This window comes from Canis aureus, chromosome 35, assembly GCF_053574225.1.
Source record: "Canis aureus isolate CA01 chromosome 35, VMU_Caureus_v.1.0, whole genome shotgun sequence".
NCBI classification, from domain to species: Eukaryota; Metazoa; Chordata; class Mammalia; order Carnivora; family Canidae; genus Canis; species Canis aureus.
The window spans coordinates 18,800,400-18,825,590 of NC_135645.1; the positions used below are offsets into that span (position 1 = coordinate 18,800,400).

Below are 25,191 nucleotides of genomic sequence, written 5' to 3' on the forward strand. Positions count from 1 at the left end.
GCAGGGAGATCACTTCCTACACTTGAGATACTGTCCCTCCAATCTCTGGCATGATTTATGTTCATAACTGAGTGATCAGCATGTGCTATAAGATGTCCTATTCCTACCATATTTACAAGAATTGTATTTGTTTTGCACATGTTACCATATACAGTAGTTTTTGGGAAAGGATAAATGACCTCCCTAATTCCTCACGGTGCTTTTAATACACTGTTTTCAACAATTGAAATGGGAACAATAATGAGGACAACCTTGCTTAAGTTCCAGACTATTGAATTACCAATTGTAAGTCATTTTTGGTCTAGGTGATTAAAGTCACTGTAATTCACAGATTTTTCTGAGCTAAGAGATAAGTAGCCAAGGAAGGACCTCTATGGCTTTGCATGTTCTCTTTCTGTAATTTAGTCTCTCACTTAAACATTTTTTTTTTCTTTTTTGATGAACAAAGAACATGCCAGGGAAAGAACTGTTTTACTTCTAACTTTAAACATTTATTAAAAAACCTTAATATCCTCTCAACATTTTTTTTAAGTCAACAAATGTGTGAAACTCTCTTTATACCAGGTGTACTCTGACTCAGGTTTTGGGACAAGTAGCCCTGCCTGGCTGCCAGAGTACCAGAAGGTGCCAGTTATAACTTAGCTGTAGTTTATAGGTGTGTACACTGCTTTGCGTTGTCCTTTTAGTTGAGGTTAAGGACAAAGACAAAGTGTAGTAATTAATAGGCAGGTAGGGACAGAGAAGACACAGACCTCTGCCTAAGTAAAGGGGGCACATTAGGAGGCCCTGGGGGGTAGAATTGAATGGGTGAGATGTTAATTTCCTCAGGCTGTCATATCAAGTTAACACAAACTTTATAGCTTAAAAGACCAGAAATTTGTTGTGTCATAGTCAAGGGGCCAGAAGTCTGAAATCAGGTTTTGGCAGGGCCACGTCCCCTCTGAAGGCTCCAGGAAAGAATCCTTCGTGGCTTCTTCCCCACTTTGGTGGCTCATGGCAGTTCTTTGGCATTCTTTGGCTTGTAGATGCATCACTCCGTCTCTTTCTGTGTCTTCCTGTCTTCTAGATCTCTCTTTCCTTTTTCATGAGGACTGCAGTCACTGGATTAAGGCTCAACCTACTCCAGACCTCATATTAACTTTATTACATCTGTTATGACCCTACTTCCAAATGAGAGCCCATTTACAGGTACTGGGGGGTAGGATTTGGGCGTATCTTTTGGGGGGATATGGTGCAACCAACAACAGGTGAGGTGGCACCAAATCATGGGACACTTTAATGATAGGTAGAAGTATATGGGTTTTATTTATAAGCCAGGGGGATCACTGGACATTTTAAGCAAGGGTACTAATAAGATGGTTATTGCAGGAAGACCTGCTAACAAGCAGTATGTTTCAGTATGCTAAATGAAAGGTGAAGTTTAGAGGCTGTGGTGTTAATTAGAAGGATGCTGTAGTGTTCCAGGAATGATATGAAGCAGTTTATAAAGGAATATGTGGAAGAGTGCATTTTCCAAAGATGGCTACAACAGTGTCTCTCCTACCACTTGCTCTTCTGCAATGAGACTTTCTTCCACCCTCACTGGTAGATGGTGTCCCTTTCTCTATCCATGAATCTGGACAGAGCCAGTGATTCCTTTGACCAGTAGAATAAATAACCAACAGAAAGTAACATAGCATCATTTCTATGCATGGACCTTTTCTGGCCTGGCAGCTTGAACTCCCTACCTCTTAGAAGATAACCACCATGGCGGAAGGATGATTCTTCTGAGATCACCATGCTGTGAGAAGCCCCACCACCACTGGGTTACGTGGAGAGGGCCTGGCATCAGCCAGGGCTAGGATGAGGCAAGTGAGGTGCCTAGGGTGCAACATATAAAGGGGGACTCACTCCCAGGTACATTTGCACCAACACTGAGAGTAAGTACCTCCTTCAATTTCATACGTTAGTCATTTTCCTTTAAAGAGGCATTCACTCTTAGGGTTGGACAACTAGAGATGCTGCACTTGGGAATGAGTGCCTCCTCAAATTTTGTGGCCAGGGCACCTTTTCTTGCCTTACCCCTTCCTGGAAGATAAGACACCATATAGTGAGAGACGACTAGAAAGAGAGGAGAGAGAGAGAGAGAGAGAGAGAGAGAGAGAGAGAGACAGCACGCAAGTGCATGCATGTGCGCACACGAGTGAGCATGAAGCACCACAGCTCTGCAAGACATTTAAGTGAGAAAACTGTCTTGACTATGGGTCCTCTGGCCTCAGCTACCAGCAGGCACCAGGTGGGTGAGATGACCCACCAAGCTAAGCCCTCCTATATTCCTGATCTGCAAAATCATGGGTGAAACAAAACGGCTGTTTTCAGTCACAAAATATTGGAGTAGCCTGTTACCCAGCAGCGTATTACCTGAACTACTCCCAAGGCTTGCCAGTATTAACGTGGTGCAAATAGTTGAGTGTGAAATACCAAACACCTCTATATTTGCTCAGTTCTGATAGAGAAGAATATGTCTGATTGCTACTCAGGTAGAAGGGATGAAGAAAGTGAGGAGAGATTATAGGAAATAGAATTTAATGCCTCGCTTCTTCAGCTCACTGCTTAAGCTACAAAGCCATACAACTTTTAACGTGTGAGGTTGGCCAGAACAAAAAGATATACACACTCGCAGTTTGAGTCCTTATAGAAACAAAGTCCCTGTCTGTTTTGATCTATGTCATGCAGAGGGATGTGAAATTCCCATTTTAAAGCAGATGGTCTGAATTCTGAAGCTAAATGAATAAAATTGTCCTTGGATCTCATCAGCCCTCATGTGGGAAGGAGTGGAGTCTGTATAGCTACTTCTTCTTGGCTTTGAGCAAACCAAGCTTTGAATAAAAGGTTTATTTTTATGAAGCCCGAATTTACTAATTTTTCATCGAGTACCACTGTTTCACGGTAATTTACACATTCTTTCAAATGGTGGTTGGCACATTTATTTCTTTTCCTTTGAGGCATTTTCTAATTACTTGTAAAAGGGCTGAGAAGAAAAAGCAAATTTGGAAAAAAAAAAGTTAAGCAAAGGACTGTTTGGTAGAGGAGGTGTATTACACATAAAATTGAAATAGAATAGATATTTTAAAAGCCTTCATTCCATTTTATAGGTTCCTCTGCTTGCTCCTACAAGTGGGCAGTGAGTAAAGATTTCCTGACCCATTATTCATTTCTACAGGATGTTAGACATTTTTATGACCTCCTAGAGTACTCATAATCTGTACTACACAATTTAGCACCTAATTATATTCTGTCTCATAATGTTCATTATTATATCACTGTATGATTCTTGTCCCCTCAAGTAGATTATACGATCTTAAAAGGCAAGGACCATAGCTTAAACTTCTGCTATATTTACATTCTGTCCAGCATAGTGCTGAAAACAGTATCCACTTGGGAAATTTTAATTGATAGAAGTATATTAAGTAATTTTGGTCCCTCAAAGCTCAATGAATTTGTCTATATAGAGAGCATTTGTCATGGCCATCAGCAAGCTATTTTCCTTTCCTCAAACTTCCTTTCTTTTGTCGTCAAGTGGAATTGCCAAGGTGAGGGGTTGCTTTGACTGGTAAAATAACTTTCTTTCTTTCTTTCTTTCTTTCTTTCTTTCTTTCTTTCTTTCTTTCTTTCTTCTTCTTCTTCTTCTTCTTCTTCTTCTTCTTCTTCTTCTTCTTCTTCTTCTTCTTCTTTCTTTCTTTCCTTTTTCTTTCTTCTTTCTTCTTTCTTCTTTCCTTTTTCTTTAGTATCAGACCAGGGCAGGTAAAAAGCAGAGAGGTATGCACCATTGGGCTACCATTAGCATTCTGGTGTAGGTGATGGTTGGTGTTTTTCCTTTCTATTTTTCCATTTGGACATCCTAGCTAATGGTGTTTGACCTGGGAAGAAGGGTAGTCTCTTTTGGTTGGGCAGTGAGGCTAAATGCGTTGGCAGGCCTTACCTTCATCTTGTTTTTGAGTGAACATGCTGTTTCTCAGGACATCAGATTCATACTATTCACATTTTCTTATTCTGGTAAAACACACGTAATCCAAAACTAACTATTTTAACCATTTTAAGTGTATGCTTGAGTGACATTGAGTACGTTCACATTGTTATACATTCATCACTACTACCTATCTCTAGAACTTTTATTTTTTTTTATCATCCCAAATTGAAACTCTGTACCCATTAAACAATAACATCCCATTCTTCTCTCCTCCAGTCCCTGGCAACCACCATTCTACTTTCTGTCTCTGTGTTTGACTACTTGTGGTAGGACATAAAAGTGAGATTTTAGTGTATTTGTCCTTTTGTGTCTGGCTTACTTCACTTACTTTAACGTCTTCAGGGTTCATCCATAAGTGTAGTATGGATCAGAATTTCAGTCCTTTTTAAGGCTGAATAATAATCCATTGTATGTGTCTATCACATATTGTTTATGCAGTCATTGGTGGATGTTTGGATTATTTACACCTTTTGGCTATTGTGACTAATGCTTCTCGCGACGTGAGTGAACAGATACAGAGCACATCGTTGTGAGCACCAACACTGATTTAATGCTTATAGTGAGCAAGGTACCATTCTCAGTCATTAAAATACCTGAGAGAATCAATGTATCTCTGGAATTTCATAACTTAAATTTAGAGACTTATCTACGCATTAGGAAAATGTGGCCTGACAACCTTTTTTATTTGTTTCTTTTAATCCTTCAAAAAGCTTCCAGTCTCCAGCTTTCTCCTTTGACACCGCTGCAAGGTATGTCCTTACTGCCATGCAGCAGGATGGCTACAATCCGTTCTAACTGGTTTATCTACCTTGCCCCTCCCCCCCTTTCACTTTTTTTCTCAGAAGGCACTGCTTTGGTCATTTTACTTTACTGGACAGAATCTTTCACTCCTCATCATGTACAGGACAAAGCTCCAACTTGTTTGTCTGGCAGTGAAGCCCTCTTGTGATCTGGCACTAGCTTGCCTTTCAGGTCCTCCTTCTTTCACTTCCTGACACAAGCTCTGCTCAGATTGTCTTCTCATTATCTGCTGGACAAATTGTCATTATCTTGAGTTTCCTCACTGCAGCTTGCTCCATCATGGATAGGTTTTTTTTTTTTTTTTTTTTTTTTTAATGCTGCCTTTAAATTGGAGCTCAAATCTCAGTGTTTCTGCTAAATCTTTTTTAAAAAACCACATTTGAAAACGACTGCTTGTTCTTTTGAATATTTGAGCACTCACTGTAAGATTAATCATGTTAATGATGTTTTTGAAATAGCTAATGGTTTCTGAGTTCTCAGGCTTGGGCTAAGTGCTTTCGTGGCATTATTTCATCGCATCTTTATTGCAATCGTATGAAATATATACTATTATCCATTATAGGTCCGATAAACTTGAGGCTTTGATCTACCCAACTTGTCCCAAATCATATAATTAGTAAGTGGCAAGTCTAGGACTTGATCTCACGTTTTCTGTGGCTGAAGCATCATTGTAAATGTGTACCTATTGCCTTAAGTAGATGATAGGCCCTTGGGTGAAGAGGCTATATGCTGTTTATGGTATCTCCCATAGGACCTGTCCATGGGGTAAAGGTCAGAAAAAGATTGCCCACTGACTGGAACAGCCCATTGAGCTAATTTTTCCTTCTAATTAGCTCAGTGTGGATGAGCTTAGCATGATTTTTTAACTGGTTACTTTACACAGGTTCTTCAAGACCAGGAAAGCCTGATTGGGTTCACGTCTTCCATCATAACCCATACCACATAGATTGAATTTATCTGTTACCTTTTTGTTTCCACAACAACATCTTTACTTGAGTTCCTAGCACCTAGAACAATAGCATACACATAGGCTCAATAAATGCTTATTAAATGAATTAACTGCATCTGCGACCATTGTAAATTGGTTTCTTTCTTTTCTTTTCTTTTCTTTTTTTAAGATTTTATTTACTTATTCATGAGAGGCACAGAGAAAGAAACAGAGACATAGGCAGAGGGAGAAGCAGGCTCCTCCAAGGGATCCTGATAGGGGCCTGACCTCAGGACCCGAGGATCACGACCTGAGCCAAAGGCGGATGCTCAACCACTGAGCCACCCAGGTGCCCCTAAGAATTGGTTTCTAAATGTGTTGCTGTTACAGACACAGGCATTGAGCAATGCCTAAGTCCAATGAAGTTGAAGAGGGTATATCCTGAAGGAGGCACGGTGAGAATGTAAATGAAAACTATAATATATTTAATTGTAATGCAGCTTACATTGCATGGTATAATGGTATTTGTGTCACATTTCATGAAGGGTGTTTGAGTGTAGGCAGTTGACATCAATATTAAAAGAAGAAAATAAAATAAAATATAAAATAAAATAAAATATAAAATAAAATAAAATAAAATTAATTAATTAAAAAAACAAAACAAGAAGAGAGATCCCTGTGACTTAAAGGCATGAGCATATTTGGTCTGGGGATAGTTTGGGGGCAAATATGGTTCAAACTTTCATACGATGTCCTTTAAATTTAACCAGTTTTCCTTTATTTCTTGATATGTGCTCTCCAAACTTCTGACCATTAATTGAATTTCTCAAATACCTTGATACTTAAAAGACAGTGCCATAGAGAGGGGATACTAATATTTTGGTCAATGGAAAAAGTATATTTTTTGGAAAACATAGCATAAGATTCATTCTATTTAACTATTTATGAATGTGCTATGTCTTAAAAAATTGAAGCAGAAAAACTTAAGAATATTAAACAGTGGTGATGATCCCCCCAAAATTTCCCCAGAGATTTTGCCTGAGAAGCCAACAAAACTATTTATTTCTTTATATAGATAGATATAGCAGCTTTTGGCACATAGTGGGCATGCAAGAAATACTTTTTAATTTTGTCAGTTCAGTGGAACTGACAGTGGAATTGACAGTTGCCAATCATTTTCTCTTCACGCCAGGCATGATAGATATTGTTTCAACTTTTAAGTACATTTTTACATGTCTACTCAAGGTTATTTCATGTACACCAACTGTAATTGTACTTTCTTTTTCCCATTCTGGGGCAAATGTGCATGAGAACACGCTATTGTGGAGGTAATAATACTAACAATAACAGTAATGATAACAATAATAACAATAATAATGATCCAGTTAGAATATTTCAAATATCAGTCTGATCACTATTTTGATTATAATCTTGCAAAAGCTTCTTGTTGCCCAATATCAGTCCCTAAACTTTTGTTTGGGACACACAGCTTAGTGTGGTGGTAGTGCCCATAGCACTTGGGTGCTTATGCCCCTGCAGGATGGAGCTTCACTCTGGCAAAGGCCTTCAGGTCTCACCACGTTCCACAGCACAAAACTATCTGAAAAAAACCAAGAGCAGCAAAATAACAAACAAACGTGGTGTGAAAGGTGAGCTCAGCTTGTTTCCTAGTCAGACACGGGTGGTGCAGTATATATAGATTCCTAGGTGCTCAGGATTATGAACTACTCCAGGGAAATCTCAGAGGCAATTTGATATGAGCCAGCTTCCACCTTGGACCTTCCTGAGGGTTTGTTAAAAATGGAATGACAGAAATACTTTGGCCTGCTATGAGGTTAGAGGGATTTAACGAGGATACACTTATTTGACTTTGGTGGTTTTATTTTTGAGTACCACACTACTGCTTCCTAGTTCTTTGGCAATTTAATCCTGAGGAAAAAAAAATCAGCTTTTTTAATTTTATTTATTTATTTATTTATTTTTTATTTTTTTTTTTAGCTTTTTTTATATAACAGAATTCTAATTTTCGTTGATTTTTTTTTTTTAAATTTTCATTGAATTTAAGAACACTTTAGAACACCTTGTTTTGTCCCGTGTAAGCTAGTTTATGGTACTTCCTGAAGGACTTCCAAGGCAATTTGGAGCAATTGAGTAGACAATACTTTTATAACCTAAAGAGCAACTAGTAAATAATTAATTGATTGTTTTTTTTTTTTTTTGGTACTTGCATAGTGGTATATTGAAAAGAGAGACTAGGTTCAAATCCTGGTTCTACCATTTACATGTAAGATATTGGGCAATACAGTTCGTTCATTCATTCATTCATTCATTCATTCAACAGATTACAGAGTTCTTTCTTTATGCTAGACATAGCATTTAAGCTCTGAGGAGAGAAGTCAAATTGAAATGAAATGAAATTGAATGAAAGTTCAGAGATTTTAATCTACAAGGGGAGATTGGCAACTAAATCAGCAATTACAGTAGTGTGCCATGGAGCTATGCACAGTGGTGATGTCCTGTGAAACTAACACTATAGTGAGTGTGAATCAGGAATGGGGGAGGGCATTAGGAAGGCTTCTCAGGGAAAGTCCTCGTGAAGCTGAGTCTCAAAGCCAGGTACAATTTAATTGAATATAGATATGGAAAGAACATTCTAGCAGCATGAAGAAAAGCTAAAAGAAACATGAAATAATATATTTACAGATCAATATTTGCTATTCAGTGTTACTGATACAAAAGCTTTGTCTAGAGGAGACACGGGAGATAAATCTAGGCAAACAGTGCCATTTCCTTTACCTAAAATGAAGAGAATTACAGGTATCTCATGGTTTTGCTGAAAGCACTTCATAAAATAGGATATGTAGAGTACCTGGCACATAGATGCTCAAAAATATTAGCTCCTTTTTCTCTCCACCGTCTATTCTCCTCTGCCCTTTCTTGATTCAGATTTTCCAAAGTAGAAAACATTCTGTCGATGGTTTAGCTATCAGTTTGTGAATTATGGCTGTGTTTAGGAAAGCGCATGAAGAAACAAAAGGTTTAAAAACTCTGTTCTTTTTTCTGGCCTGGATTGTGGCATGTTGAATTGAGTGGGGGCAGCAGTCGGAGACAACATTACTTTATTTTGACACTACACAGTTTGCTGTGTCATCACAATTGGTATGTGAGGAGGGCACAGTTTCTAGAAGGGCACTGGATTCTTGGTCTGCCTGTTTGATTTGCTGAGTTTAGTGCTGAGCATGGGTCACTGAAGTGCCTGGAAAAAATCTTGGAATGATGCCTTTGTGTATGTACTCTATCCTTTCACCATTTGAAGTCTCTGAATTTGGAAGTGTTTCAGAAAGCACAGTGTTCATGGATTTTTTTCTGGGTAATAGGTTTGTAACTTATGATCTAGTAATTAGTCTAGGACCACTGCTTTTGGGGGTTTTTTGATCTACATTTTGATATTTCTTTCAGGAGATTTGTCTTGACTTGGGTTCTAATAAGAGTTATCTCGTCTGGAGAGATTTTCTTCATTCCATTGTTTATTGTTAATAAGAAATTATTGTTTATACCAAATGCAGTTTTCCCAAATATTTCTCATTGGCAGATATCTTTATGATTTCTTTTTTTTTTCCATGACTGTCATACCCAGGTACCTTATGTTCTATTATTTACTTAATATTTTTCTTTAAATCTCTAACACATGGGCTTCGTGTGCCAGTTATATTTTTCTAATACATATTCAGGCACATGTTAAAATAAAAAAAGATCTATTCTCCCACCTAATACAGTGATCATTATGATCTATTCTTTTCATCTGTTCATTTATGAATTGTCTGTGGCTGCTTTGACATACAAAGTAATTGAAACAGAGACAGAATGGTGCACAGAGACTAATGTGTTTATTATTTGTCTCTTTAAGAAAAAGCTTGCCAACATCTGACCTAAAACTATCTCCGTACCATCGGTAGAACACATAGCACACTCTGTAAAATGTTACTGTAGTGCACTTGTCAAGAGACAGTGTGTCTTATATTTAATCACATTTTCTATAATCAGTAGATACTTTACTTTTTTATTCTGGAATTGAAATATTTAATTATAAATTCCTATATTCTGAGAACCTCAATGACAGACTTTTTTAAGAGCAAAAGAAAAATGTAGACATTGAAGATAACTTCTGTATTTTTAAATAAAAGGAACATTTGCCTTTAAAAATATTTAATGGTGCAAAAATGCACGAAGTAAGAAGTAAAAAATGCCCTTCAAGGAAATTCCAGTCTCACCTTCTAAAAGCAACATTCCTTGTATTTCCTCCTTGTCATTTTCTGTGTATACTTAAGATTCAATACATTTTTTTGATTCTTTAAATTATATCTTCTTTTTTTAAATGAAAAAAGATATCAATACATGCAATTTGCTTTTTATGACTTGGATCTATTTCTGCTGTATAGACATCTAAGTAATATGGCTAAAATTGTAAATTGTTTACCATTACTTCAAAGTTTATTAAGAGCGTTATTGAGATATAATTCACATATCATGAAATTCACTGGTTTTAATTGCACCATTCATTGAGTTTTAGTGAATTTACAGCATTGTGCAGCCATCAGCTCAGTCCAATTTTAGAACATTTTCACCATCCCCGAAAGATTTCTCATGCCCATTTGCCGTCAATCTGTTCCTACCCCCAGCCCCAGGCAACCACCAGTCTACTTTCTGTTTCTATGTCTTTTCTGTTTCTATGACATTTCACATAAATAGAATCACGTATTATATGATCTTTTGTGTCTGACTTCTTTCATTTAGCATTTCAAAGTGATTTTAAGGTAAGAGATGAAGGAAGTTTCAAATAACCCCAGTTATCTTCATTCTTTTGCATAGGATGCTCTAGTTACAGTCAGTATGTTGTTCTCTTTCCTTCAGAAATTAGCCTTTGACACAAACAGTGACACAAGATCCTGGTAACTTCTGCAGTTCCTGAAATTCACAACTTCCAAAACCGTGTTCCCCTCCACACACAAGGAACCACAGATAGTGGTGCAACAGTCAGACTGAACGGAAGAGGCTGCTCACTGCTGGAGGCAACAGGCTTAAGCAGCCTTGTGCCTTGTTGGGCCACTTTGAGGGGGCAAGATCTCGGCACAGCTACAACAAATGTGCATCATCCCAGTGTGCTATGCCCCACAGGCCAGGAAATTCTCCTGCAAGTCTTGTGGCTTTGATGTGACAAGAACACCTTTTAGGTGTTCTTACCAATGTGCTACAGAGGCCCAGCCCCAAGATCCCTTTTCTCAGTGCTGCTCCTATGTAATAATGATGGCCAAAAGCCTGTTTGGAGACAATCAAAATCTTTGAGAAACAGAATTATTTTTCTCATATAAATTAATATAGATTTATCACTTCCTTTTTAACAGCTGAATAGAAGAATTCCGCCTCTTTTCTGGCTGGAACCATGGAGGGTGCAGAAGAGAAGAAAAAGAAGGTTCCTGCTGTGCCAGAAACCCTTAAGAAAAAGCGAAGGAATTTCACAGAGTTGAAGATCAAGCATCTGAGAGAAAAGTTTGCCCGAAGGATGCTTTGAAAGGCAAGGAGGAAGCTTATCTATGAAAAAGCTAAGAAAAAAAAAAAAAAAAAGAAAAAGCTAAGCATTACCACAAGGAATACAGGCAGATGTGCAGAACTCAGATTCGAATGGCGAGGATGGCGAGAAAAGCTGGCAACTTCTACGTGCCTGCGGACCCCACATTGGCATTGGTCACCAGGATCAGAGGTATCAATGGTGTGAGCCCAAAGGTTCGAAAGGTGTTGCAGCTTCTTTGCCTTTGCCAGATCTTCAATGGCACCTTTGTTAAGCTCAACAAGGCTTTGGTTAACATGCTAAGGATTGTGGAACCATATATAGCATGGGGGTACCCAAACCTGAAGTCAGCGAATGAATTGATCTACAAGCATGGTTATGGCAAGATCAACAAGAAGTGAATTGCCCTGACAGATATAACACATCTGCATGGAGGATCTGATTGACGAGATCTATACTGTTGGAAAACATTTCAAAGAAGTGAACAACTGTTTATGGCCCTTCAAATTATCTTCTCCACGCGGTGGAATGAAGAAAAAGACCACTCATTTTGTAGAAGGTGGAGATGCTGGCAACAGGGAAGACTGGTTCAATAGGCTTATTAGAAGGATGAACTAAGGGATCCCTGGGTGGCTCAGCGGTTTAGCGCCTGCCTTTAGCCCAGAGCATGATCCTGGAGTCCCGGGATCGAGTCCCACATCGGGCTCCCTGCATGGAGCCTGCTTCTCCCTCTGCCTGTGTCTCTGCCTCTCTTTCTCTCTCTGTGTGTGTCTCTCATGAATAAATAAATAAAATCTTTAAAAAAAAAAAAAAAGAAGGATGAACTAAGGTATCTACCAGGATTATTTTTGTAATCTGGTCAGTTAATAAATGACTGCTTTCAAATGGGAAAAAAAACGAATAGGAGAATTCCAACACTTTGATACTATAATTTATTTAATCAGTTCATTATTTAGTTTTTCTTATTATTTACTATAACCTGGTAAATTTCATATTTCCATTTGCATAGTTTTGCCTTCTTGTGCAAGTGTCAGTAGGATAAATTCCTACAAGGGGGCTTGCTGGATCACAGGCTGTGCACGTTTCAGATGTTGACATCGGTTACCTGGAGGTTAACTAGTGGCCTCCTGACGACAGCTGATTGTGGTATCCTTGGTAAATAGGCTGTGGCTACAAGAGCAGTGGTTTTTAGTGGGAGTGCAGATGGATGAAGATGAGTGCCTTTCCGAGTATCTTGGGGATGGGAGTGAGCTTGACTAATTTGGCCAATCTCTCCGAGTGATTCTGATATGGGCACCACTGGATTAGAGTTTGTTACTGTGTTTTCTCCCAAAAAGTATGAATGGTGCTGTGAGAACTGTATTTGGTATTGAGCTCATCAAGGCTGTCATAAAAAAGCATCATGGTTTGGGGGTTTGTTCTGCTCAGTAACTCCAAGAAAAGTAGCCAATAAAGCAGAAGAAAGTAACTGTAATAAACTGATGCTAAAAGCATCTCCGGTCTTTGTTGAGAAAATCCTTGATAGGCTCTCCTAAAGAAAGAGTTAGCCTTGCTCCCCATGGAACGTTCAGTCCAGACTGCCCTTTGGTGATAGGCATTTTTCTCTAAGTATACACAAACTGCTCATTTTTAACGTATGGAAATGAGAGAGGGATAGGAGTGGGAAATCCACACAGGCACCACCACTTGTGAGTTGTTGCACACATTAAATAACAACCAGCAGCCTACTGATCCCCGGAAATCTACTTTTGAGCTATAATAAAGTAAGCCCGGGGTATCATTTCAAGTTATAGGACAGTGTTACTCAGTAAGTTTTAAGGAGGAAAAAAAAATAAAAGAGGATGTTTCTAAGTGGGTGTAGAGACGCTTGCAAAGTTAAATATTAATGAATTAAACTCTTTGAATCACTGTGTACTGTGGAATAAAGAAGCAGTGTGGGTCAACTTCAAAATTCTTGTATTTTCATCTCTGTTGGAATTTGTTGGCAGTAATTCCCCCTTAAAGGTTTATAGTGAATGTAATATACCATTCTACTGATCAAAGAAAGTTATTTGGTGTCAGAAAGCCACTTGAGAGCCAGAGTGTTTACTGGGTAATTTCTTAATGAGTTCTGGCACATGGTTCTCATCTTTTTAAGAGGGAGGAATGTAGCTCAGAATGCACAAAGTCAAACCATGAGCATTTTGGCAGATGTGGAGATGCAGCACAGCTGGAGAAAACCTCCCTTCTTTGAAATCTCATATCTCAAACGCCACATCAATTTTTAAGCATGTTCTCCTGCCAGTTCAGATTTTAATATGAACAGGAATTAGGGGATGTTTATTGATATAGTAAGAAAACAGAGCAGAGTCTATTCACTGGTTGCCCTTTTTTGTCTCCACAAATAATTTGTGAGGGCAACAGGTGAGGCACAGTGAGGGAGGATGGGAAGGTGCTCTGTTGCTGCTCTATTGGCAAGAAACCCGGCAACCAGGAAATCTGAGGTAGGAATTTATCCTATGACATTTATCCTTCACCTGCTGGACCAACAATTTCTCTGGCTAATTGGAAAACACAAAGCACTGATAAGTATTTTTTTTTAATGCTTGTTTTTCATTATACAGCAATACATGTTTATTATATATTATCTAGGAAATAAAGGAAAAAATGGCAAAGCTGTTACTCTGTGAAGCTCCCAGATTTCTATCTGTAATGTATCATTGTCTTTCTGGTCCAATATAACTTGAATAAGATCTCAGTTCCCCTAAGCCCCACGATTTCATTCTTCACTAGCAGCCAACAAGCATATATCAGGTTGCGCACACTGGGTCAGAAATTGGACCAGTGCTGAAAATACAAAGGGAACAGAGATTTGGTTCCTGATACACAGATCCTAATGGGTATATACATGAGAAACAATGAAACTAGTGATTAAATATGTAAGTAAGATAAAAAATCTGTCATAGGTCACTAACCACTTGATCTGATTTGTGCTCTCGACCTTGGCTTCTTTACCTGTGAAATGAAGGATTGAGTGAGATGACATGTAAAGAAACCAACTTGTTTGGTCAGCCTGGGACTTGCCCAGTTTCTGCACTGGAGGTCATGTCCTAGGAACCCCTTACTCCCAATTTTAAAACTGAAAGTCTCTTGTCGCAGGAGTCCACAAAGTGCTGGGCAGACTGAGAGTTGGTCAGCCTATTTATAGGACTCCTTCTAATCTTCATCTTCTATGATTTGTTAAAAAACAAAATTCAACTGAATACATTTTAAAGATCTTATTGGCTGTATTCAACAATTCATGAATTAGGCAGCATCCAATGTGGTAGATAGAAAGGAGCTCTGAGTGCTGTACAAAGTGAATGACTTTTATAGGCAGAAAGGGTGGCAACAAGGAAGTTTTATGAGGCAAAGCAGGTTGGTTATTGTAGGATGACTTTCCTTTAGGAGAATGCAGGGGCCTGTCAGGAAGGTTACTTAACTAGTGCCGATCAGGCAATTCGTGATTGTCTGATTTAAGATTCCATTCCTGAGAACTGAAACTGCAATTAAGTCTCAGTTTGGTGATGTGGGGATTACCATAAGTGACTCTATTTTGGACCTGTTGTCACTTTTTTAATCTGATTGTATATTGAGAAAGAGTATGTCACAAGGTTTATATGACCACATGATAAGACACTTAGGTCAAAATACTGTACGTATATTAGCAATACTATTGTTTTCTTCTTAAAAAAAAGAAAATCCTAGGGCACTTCGGTGTCACCTTTGGTTAAGCCTCTGACTCTTGGTGTTGGCTCAGGTTGCAGTCTCAGGGTTGTGTGACTGAGCCCTGAATCTGGCTGAGTGCTCAGAGTCTGTTTGAGACTCTCTCTCCCTCTCTCACTCTCCTCCACCCTTTCTCTCAAAAAAAAATAGTCTTAAAAAAAGATCCCAAAAGGTAAGTTATTTAAACACATTTTATGTAAAGCAGGCTCTGTATACTAGCTGGTGACAGAAACATTAATATTTTATTTATGGGAAAAATGAGTTTTATTCTTCTAAGAAAATATCTCACAAATAAATATCTGCAAACACTCTGTAGAGTCAGAGAGTTTTGTGCAAACAGCTGCCTTGGGTGTGATTCTCAGTTGGGTCCTCCAGGAATCTGGTGTAGTGGAAAGAGTACTGGCTTAGCAATCGGGCAGCTTTTGCTCTTTTGTTTGCTGGTCATAAGAGCTGCAGAAAATAACAGTATCTTCATTTATAAAATACAAATGATAGCTATCTGGCAAGGTTGTCAGGAGAAAATCACAGAAGATATTGGTATGTGGTAAGTGATCAACAGATGTTTTGTTTTGTTTCCCTAAGCAATTTGCTTTCCATTGTTTTCATGTTTTTTGTTTTTTTTTTTTAAGTAGGCCCCACACCCGACACGGGGCTTAAACTCACAACCCTGAAACCAAGAGTAGCACACTCCACTGAATGAGCCAGCCAGGCACTCTTCTGTTGTTTTTAAATTAAAAGAAATTGGATCTGATTGGGACATAAGGGAGAAAGACACTCTGTACAGGATCTTATCTAAAAAATATTGAACATAAATATTAATATGTGTATACATATTTATACATGAATATATATTTACTATTAAAGTTGCCCAAGAGAGCTGAAGCATGTCCTAAATGTTACTCCTCAAGATTAGGATCCAGCCTAGGTCATAGAGTCTTCCAAATCCCATTTAACTCTTGAAAGTAACTATTATAACTGTTGAAAGTAGCCATTATAACTTGGTAAAAACTTGTGTTTAATATAATTATATATATATATATAAACATATATAATTTAATATAGTAATAATAATAATAAAAACTTGATTTAACTTGTTTAGTATCCATTAAGGCTAATGATTTATTTGGATTTTAATGGCAATAAAAAAGAAGCTATAATTTTGCAGGCAAAACTGTATTCAATGCTGATGCATAGGTTACTCTAACAAGGGTAATTTAAATATAAAATAACTTCCAGTTGGGACCAAAGCGAGGCAGCTGGGCAGGTTTCGTAGCTCCAACAGTAACCATGGCACATAAGGGCCTCATGGTGAGCGTGTTCTGGGGCTTCATTGGCTTCTGCATGCCCTGGTTCATCCCTTAGGGTCCCAGCTGGGGAGTTATCATCATCATGTTGATAACCTGTTCAATTTTCTGCTATCTCTTTGGGCTGATTGCAATGCTCGCCCAACTCAACTCACTCTTTGGACCACAGTTGAAAAATGAAACCGTCTGGTACCTCAAGTGTCATTGGCCTTGAGGAGGAAGACCTGGTCTCCAGGCCTCAGTCACTGAGGTCAAGAAGAGAATTCCTCTAGATGCAAAATCAACTCCGAAACCAGACCGCCTTCTTTGACTCGCCTATTTTGGCTATCAGCTGCCTTAAACATTCACACCACATTTGAATATATTATTCCACAAGGCAGTATTTTTTCCTGTCTCCTTTTATACGTTTCGATGAATTATGTGCCTACTTAACCTAAACTGTGCTGACTCCATAAAATGTTTATGCACTCTTCTGAGATAGAAGATGCTATTCTTCTGGGAACTACATTGCTCTGTCCTTGGAACCTGTGAATTTAAAGATGACTCCTGCCTGGTCACAACATGGGAATCAGCAAAGTGTTTAAAAACGGTCACAAGACAAGGCATGTTCAGAGGGAATATCTGTCCCAACAGAATTACGCCAAAGTATATTTTCAGGATGACTTTCTTATATCTGCCATCTACTGGAATAAATTATTTTTTGGCTTTCTGTGGAGAAAAATAAATATAAAATAAGTATTTAAACTAAAAAAGTTTAAATGTACACCAAAAAATGATAGATAATAAGCTCTTAACTTACTCTAGTGTGCATATATTACACAACTGTGGGAAGTAATGGCCTAAAGTAGAAATAATATACACATGAAGAAAAAAAAATCTGATGCCATAATGCATCTGGAAAAAAAAAGTAAAAACACAGAGTTTTCTTACACACATTCACTGGTGATTTAAAGGGCAAGAGTACTGAGCTCCCTGAGATGTAGAAGGCTTCACTGAGAAGCCGGAGATGGTTAGCTTGTGTTTCAGGTAGCAAATGATAGAATTCCTTCCCTAGCGGTACATTTTTACATTTCTTAGCTAGGAGACAAGTGTCAGTTTGTATTGCAAAGCCCAAGCTATGTTAACATCTCCATGTTCATCTGTCTGTATGGAAAAAGTTGGCCACTGAAAACACAGCATTAAATATTGAATTACCTAGTTCAGCACTCATTATCTCAATGCTATTGTACACCCTGTGTGTGCATGGGAGCTGTGGTAGACACTGGGAGGAATAATTATGAAGATAAATCGAACAAACGGCAGGCATATTTTTTTGCCTTCTAAGAGTTTATAATTTTGCTGCGGAGGTACAGTTTTACAAAATAAAATAGGCAATTTAGGATGATTAAATATGAGTTTTGAAACCATTTCCCCCAGAGTGAAAAGAATGGGATCAGTGCCAATGTGACCAGTTCCAAAGGGATGTTCTAATACTTTAGAAGTTTCCTTAGAGTAGCAAAAACTTTCCAGGAAGTGAAGCAGTTTATAAATAGTTTCAGATCTTTGTGGAAATCTACTGAAACCAGCAGAAAAAGAATCCATGGAGCATTTGACAAGACCCACCTAATCGAGATCTTAAAAAAAAAAAAAAAATCAAGTGGACTTGATGATGTAGCCTATTATCAGAGACCTTCATGCAAAACTACTGATCAGGTGCTTGGTGATAGGACTGCAACCACAACAAGAAAGTGAGATTACAGATAGTGAAATTCTGAAATGCTCTCTTAGGCTGAATCAGCTGTAAGAACACCCTTGTTCTTGGTAACAGATGAAGAAAGCTTATGGAAGAGACAGATTCTGGTAAGGTAGAGGATCTCGGAACAAACATTAAAGATGACATTTCTCATCAGTGGGCATGGGTTTTATTCTGCAGTGTTACAACTGTTTTTGGATCAGATGCTGAGGATTTATTTGTGTCATGGTAGGCATCAGTGGAAAAGGTTTTGGGATTTTAGAAAACTGTACCTTTAAGGTATCTCAACCACATGGTTTGAGGGATTTCAGGGAAGGCTTCTCCTCTCCTGTTAACTCCCATACTTAGGAATAAAAGTGTCTATTATTGCCAACTTCTGTGTGGTGAACATTATTCTTTCCCTTTGTTTCTTTTTGAAGGTGGAATGGCCGGGAATGGCAGCACTGTTATCTCCTTCACACCTGGATCAATGCTTATTAGATCACTTTCCTGTTTGATGAGGGGGATGGGAAAACTTGAGAACGCTGGGGAGTCTGCATAGGGGTGGAGGTCGGGGTGGGGGCGACAGAGGCTGCAGAAATGGGGTCAGCATCCTGGGATATGTTGGTGCGGGTTTACCAGTTGTTTTTCTGGGCTCTGCTGAATGAAACATGGGATTTGTGTACAAGGATGTGAGAGCTAAGAAATTTCTATCTGGCGTGGGAAGTATCTTCTGTCCTAGCTTCCTGGGATATTGTTAGGATGGAAGTAATAGTGAAATGAGCATTATTAGGCTTTGCTGAAGTGTATGATTATAACATTGTGATAGTGGATAAGTTATCAATATCCACCACCACATAAATCTAGGTCAAAGAAAATTTAATCACAGGAGGAAGAAAATAAATCCATGAGACTGCCTTTAGCAAGGTCACAGAGCAAAATAGTTTCCAGCCCTGAGAACTCGTGATTTCCTTCCTGTTTCTTTTCATCTTTATCCGTTCTGTATTCCACTGTTTGCTCTCTCACGTTCCTTCCCCTACCCTTGCTTGTCTCGGAAAGGATATTTTCTATTCAAGACCTGAGGATATTGCCACTGTTTGGGTTATTGCTTTTGCACTTGTGTAGCAGCTTTTACATTCCCATCTTTTTTAGCAGCTGCAGCCAGACAAACATATGAGTCAGTGGGAGGGGTTTAGAGGAACTGGCTCAGTTCTCCAGGGAGCAGTAACCTTTTGGCAGTCCAACAAACAGAACATTTAAAGTCCAATGACTGCAAAAGCTCTCTCTGTACATGTGATAGCAACTGCAGTTTTCCCAAGGTCTACTGAGAGTTTTTTTCAGAGGGAATCAGGTTTCTGCCTATAGAGAGACACATTCCTGAAGGCTTAACTCTGACCTCATAGCTAAAGTGGATACAAAATAAAATCTGGAGACAGCTGGGAAGTGATAAAGGGGGGGAGGAAGAAGCTTGGGGATATGAAAGTGATGAAAAGGTCTTATTAAATGTTCTCTTTGGGTCTTGTTGCCTCTATACCCTACACTCCAAATAGAGAAGCAAACCTAATCTTTCTCTCTCTGTTTCTCTCTCTCTTTTATTTTTGCAGTAGTTCACGGTACCAGATCTCTTTCTTTTGCACCAGGACCAACCTGGTGGCCACCGGAGGCCTCCTAGAGGGGTAGGCATTTTCAGATCAACATTTTCCACCTCATCAATCTTCCAGCGGTGGCCTCAGCCCACGGGCTCAGCTGTGTCTGTGACTGAAGCTTCCACTTAGGGTGTCTAACTGCTGTTTGCCTTTTAATAAAAGATACCAGTTTGGTCAACCTGCTATTAAGAAGAAAACAAGGATAGGAGTGGGTTGTTGACTCCTACAAGAAATCAATACATGATTTCTTATTTCTTCATTTGCTTACATTGCTCTTCTGTGTATCTTTTGCTTTCATCTTCATTGCTTATGATAAAATGAAAAGATTAAGACTCTTGTGTGGAGGGATGAATCACAGAAGAATTGTTTTTTTTTTTTTTTTTGTGGCAAGTAGGAACAGTTGGTTCTTTTGATAAATGAAAATTCAGACAATACTTTCCTTGATACCCATTTTGCTAAGATAGAGTTTCACAATAAAGTCTGTTTATCCTGAAAAAGGCAACAAAATAGTATCTTAGTTAACATAGAAGAAAATGGTAATTAGAGGCCACTTGGAAAACCAAAGCCATAGTTCCAATAAGGCTGGAAAGTTTTACTTGATAACCCAAGGTGCCAATTGGGGTTCTTGGTTTCAAGTAACAGAGAACCTCTGTCCAACAGGGGCAAAGAAATAATTGTTGGAAAGATATTGGGTTTCTCACAATTGGCCAGAGGTCTGGAGATCTGATTCACGAGGAGACTGGGGACCAAGGGAGGCTAAGCAGCTGAGGACACAGCTGGGATCACTCCACTGGCACCGCCTGCTTAGAATTGGTCTTTATTCCTGCTGTGTTAGCATTGATGTCCCTGGGTACTCACCACCACGCCACTGGCCACTACCCTCTGCTGTCGGGGACAGGAATATTCTCCGGCTCATCCACTTGACCTCTCTCTCTCAAGAATCAAAGGGCCAGTCAGGAAAACCTAATTGGCTAAGCTCACGTCATGTGTGTTTGTCCAAACAGCTAGGGATGCAGCCCAATGGCGGGTAGGGGGTGTGTGGGAGGGATGTGGCAAGAGATAGGGAGGTGAGCATTCATTGTCAGCTCAGTTTTATCTATTCATTGTCCAACAGTGACAAGAAATTTTACTGCTCCCTGCCCTTTACTTCCCCTGTTGGAAGTGAAGCCATCCACCCTTCTTGTACCTTTGCAGTACTCAGTATATTGGTCTTACTGCACTATTCTCTTTATAATTTATAAGTCTTTTCTCTGACTGGACTGTAAACTTACAGAGATGAGGGGTTGGGTTGTGTTTTTAGATTTACCACCTCCACTGTCTAACAAATATTAGGTGCTTAAAATATATTTGAACAAATTATTACACGATAGGCTAAAATAACAATAACGTATGATAATAACAGCAAACAAGTACTGATGGAACCCTTGTTATATACTAGTCATTTCCTCATCTCATCCTCATAACAATCCTATGAAGTAGGTCCTGTTTCTTCATTTTGTGCCTGAGAAATTAAGGCTGAGGATAACTAACTTGTCCTAGTCTGTGTAACTGAAACTGACAGCAGGAAATCTCAGCCCCGGATGCTGACTCCACAGCCCTATCATCAGAACTGTACTGCCCCCTAGGGGTAAATCAGAGAAGAGGGAAATGGACCCAATCTCAGAGGAGAGAGATTGCTAGTGTGCAGTTCTCTATTCTTAGATGTTCACCTAGAGTGGATGGTATTTATTTGATGAGAGACAAGCCACGCAAGAGGTTTTTGTTTATTAATATAAAAGACATCATCTTTGGAATTTGATATCATCCTAAAGGAACTGGTATTTGATAATGATTTACCTTGCAGGCTTGTCGAGAGGATGAAATATATTGTAGATAAAAGGTCTGTCGTGGAGCTGCCTTGTGGTTGCTATAATTAATATTGTTACTGTTATTTTGGTTTCTAATCTAATTCACGGGGGGGGGGGAGGGTGGAGATGGCCATGCACATGATTCACCACAAGCTGGTAGAAAGACAGAGGTTAAATAACCCTTGACGATCTTTTTTTTTTTTTTTTAAAGATTATTTATTTATTTATTCATAGAGACACCACAGAGAGAGAGAGGCAGAGACACAGGCAGAGGGAGAAGCAGGCTCCATGCAGAGAGCCTGACGTGGGACTCGATCCAGGGTCTCCAGGATCATGCCCTGGGCTGCAGGCCGCACTAAACCGCTGCGCCACCGGGGCTGCCCACCCTTGACAATCTTATTTGGGACACTGGGGCTGGATTAGAATTTAATAAGCCCTAAGCCAGATAACTTTGTCACCAAGACGAGATAAGGAGATAGAATACAGGGGTCCACGTTGCAGCACTGTAGCATGTGTGGTGGTCATGGATACCGCCTGGATGTAAGGCCCAGGGTCACTGGTGGGAAAGAATTGCATGAGAAATGAGAGAAACCATCTATCTGGGCTTCAGTGGCTTCATGTGCGGGAGAAATAGACTTTCTTTTCTTCTGTTTGGTTGTTGTGAAGATTACATGGCATAATCTAAGGAAAGTCTCTTGACAGATGTGAAGGGTGTGCATATGTAAGGTGTTTTATTTATAAATTCAAGTATAATTAACATATTGTTATATGAGTTCCAGGGGAACAATATAGTGTTTCAGCAATTCTATACATTTCTCAGTGCTCATCAAGTTGAGCGTGCTCTCAATCCCCCTTCACCTATCTCATCCATCTCCCACGTGCCTCCCCTCTGGCAACCGCCAATTTGTTCTCTGTAATGAAGAGTTTGTTTTTCTGTTTCTCTCTTTTTTTTCTTTGTTTTGTTTCCAAAATTCCACATGAATGAAATCATATGGTATTTCTCTTTCTCTGACTTATTTTACTTGCCATTATACCCTCTGGGTCCATCCATGTTGTAGCAAATGGCAAGATTTCATTATTTTCTATAGCTAATATCCCATTGTACAATGTTTTCTTTCTCCATTCATGTTTTGATGGACACTTGGGCTGCTTTCATAATTTGGCTATTGTAAATAATACTGACATGAACATAGGGGTGCATATATCTTTTTGAATTAGTATTTTTGAATTCTTTGGATAAATACCCAGTAGTGGAATTGCTGAATCATATGGTAATTCTATTTGTAACTTTATGAGGAGCCTCCATACTGTTTTCCAGAGTGGCTGTACCAGTTTGCATTCCCACCAACAGTGCAAAGGGTTCCTTTTTCTCCATATTCTCTTGTTATTTCCTGTGTTTTTGATTTTAGCCATTCTGACAGGTGTGAGGTGGTATCTCATTGTGGTTTTGATTAGCATTTTCCTGATGATTACCGATGTTGAGCATCTTTCCATGTATCTGTTGGCAATCTATGTCTTCATTGGAAAAATGGCTATTTAGGACCTCTGCCCACTTATTGATCAGATTATTATTATTATTATTATTATTATTATTATTATTAGGTGTTGAGCTGTAATTCTTCAATTAGAAAGAAAAGATTTTCTGGGCAGCCTGGGTGGCTCAGCCGTTTAGCGCCACCTTCATCTCAGGGCGTGATCCTGGAGACCCGGAATCGAGTCCCATGTTAGGCTCCCTGCATGGAGCCTGCTTCTCCCTCTGCCTGTGTCTCTGCCTCCCTCTCTGTTTCTCATGAATAAATAAATTAAAAAAAAAAAGAAAAAATATTTTCTCTTCTAGTGTCAAAGAAGTTACTGCCTATGTTTTCTTGTAGGAATTTTATGGTTTCAGGTCTCACATTTAGGTCTTTAATACATCTTGAGTTTATTTTTGCATATGATGTGAGAAAGTGGCCCGTTTTCATTTTTTTGCATATAGTTGTCCAGTTTTCCCAACACCATTTGCTTAAGAGACCGTCTTTTTCCCTTCGCATATTCTTGCTTCCTCTTTGATAGATTCATTCACCGTAAAAGTGTGGGTTTATTTCTGGACTCTATTCTATTCCACTGATCTAGGTGTCTGGCTTTGTGCCAGTACCATACTGTTTTGATTACTAAAATTTTGTAGTATATCTTGAAATCTTGGATTATAATACCTTCAACATTATTCTTCTTTTTCAGGACGACTTTGGTTATTTGGGGTCTTTTGTGGTATGTAAATGTTATGTTTGTGAATATTTGTGGGCAGGATTTCCAGTGGTTGCTATTACCACCATGATGATAAGTCACAGGAAAAATATTGTACTACTCTCTATAGGAGATGAAACCGAAGAGAAAAAAAAATCTCCCCAATATAATTGAAACATTTATGAATCATAAGATTAGTGAAAAGAAAAAAATTTGTAGCTTTGAGGAAAGAGCTTGCTTGTTAACTTCTACTGTTATCTTGTCAGTCATTAGAAAATATTTTGCTTAGTAACCAATACTATAATATGATGAAATGTGACATTTTTCTAAGCTATTCTTGGATCCTTAAAAGGAAAAAAAATTCCATTGTTTGTTTGGAAGAATATTAGAAGATGAAGATTTCTTGCCTGCTAATGGCTCTTCCTTTAACCAATCAGCTGTCTCTAGCAACTTTTTTATTTTTTTCACCCCTGCCCGTCTATTGTCTGGCTGGAACAGATTCTGCTCATTGAACTTTGCTGTTTCAATTGGCTTCCAGTGATTGATTGCATCTAAAATTTTTTGAGGTTTAGCCCATTTCTACTATGGTAAAAACAAATAAAAGTAGGTAAATAGAAGGGATTGGTTTCCCAGAAAATGCGATCCATTTAAGAACAGATAAAAGAGATCAATATTCATAATAATAATAATAATAATAGTGGTTAATACATGGTGAATTCATCTGTTTAAAACTCTCACAACAACAAAATGGGCTTTTGTTATTATTAGTCTTTTTAAAGGTGACGGGTTGTAGGAGATTGATGTAGGAGAAGGAGAATTACCTGTTCAAGGACTCCACTTAATCTGTGGCAGAGTTGGGACTGGAAACCAGATAGGGTAGCTTTAAGCACTAGTATATGCCATCTTTTCAATATTGAAAGACTTAGAAAAGAAATATTTAAATGGGAAAAAATTGATCAATCAAAGTTTTGGAAAGGATGGTGTCTAGTTTGAATTTTAGAACGTGAGGAATAAGAGTACTTTTTGATATTTGAAAGAGGTACATTTAGTAAATAATTGGAAATGTGTTTGATGGATTTATTCAGTTTAGTAACCCAGTAAATGATTTATACTGTAAACCTCCACCCCTTGAAAAACTTCAGTGAAATAAATGTACATTTGAGTATCTTTCCTCTTGGGGCATACATCTTCAATTTTCAGGCTTATTTCAAGGCAAATAATTAAATGGTTTGCCTTTTATTCTTGTGATTCTGTTGACAGAATTGTGGTCCTGGGCTGTAGGAAACGTTTTATGTTCTGACTGTGAGAACCTAACTTCCTTCAGTGGGTTTGACTTTGTTATCATGTTTGTATTCCCACAGGGAACTGTCTTCCAGTTTTTCAAAATCACCCCAACATTTGATGAAGTTTTT

At 38.6% G+C, this 25,191-nt stretch overlaps 2 pseudogenes; both read left to right on the forward strand.

Moving 5' to 3' along the window:
* Positions 1-11,144: 11,144 nt before the first annotated feature.
* Positions 11,145-12,128, forward strand: LOC144305140 (large ribosomal subunit protein uL30 pseudogene; annotated as a pseudogene).
* Positions 12,129-16,335: 4,207 nt separating this feature from the next.
* On the forward strand, positions 16,336-16,739 carry LOC144305411 (V-type proton ATPase subunit e 1 pseudogene; annotated as a pseudogene).
* Positions 16,740-25,191: the final 8,452 nt, after the last annotated feature.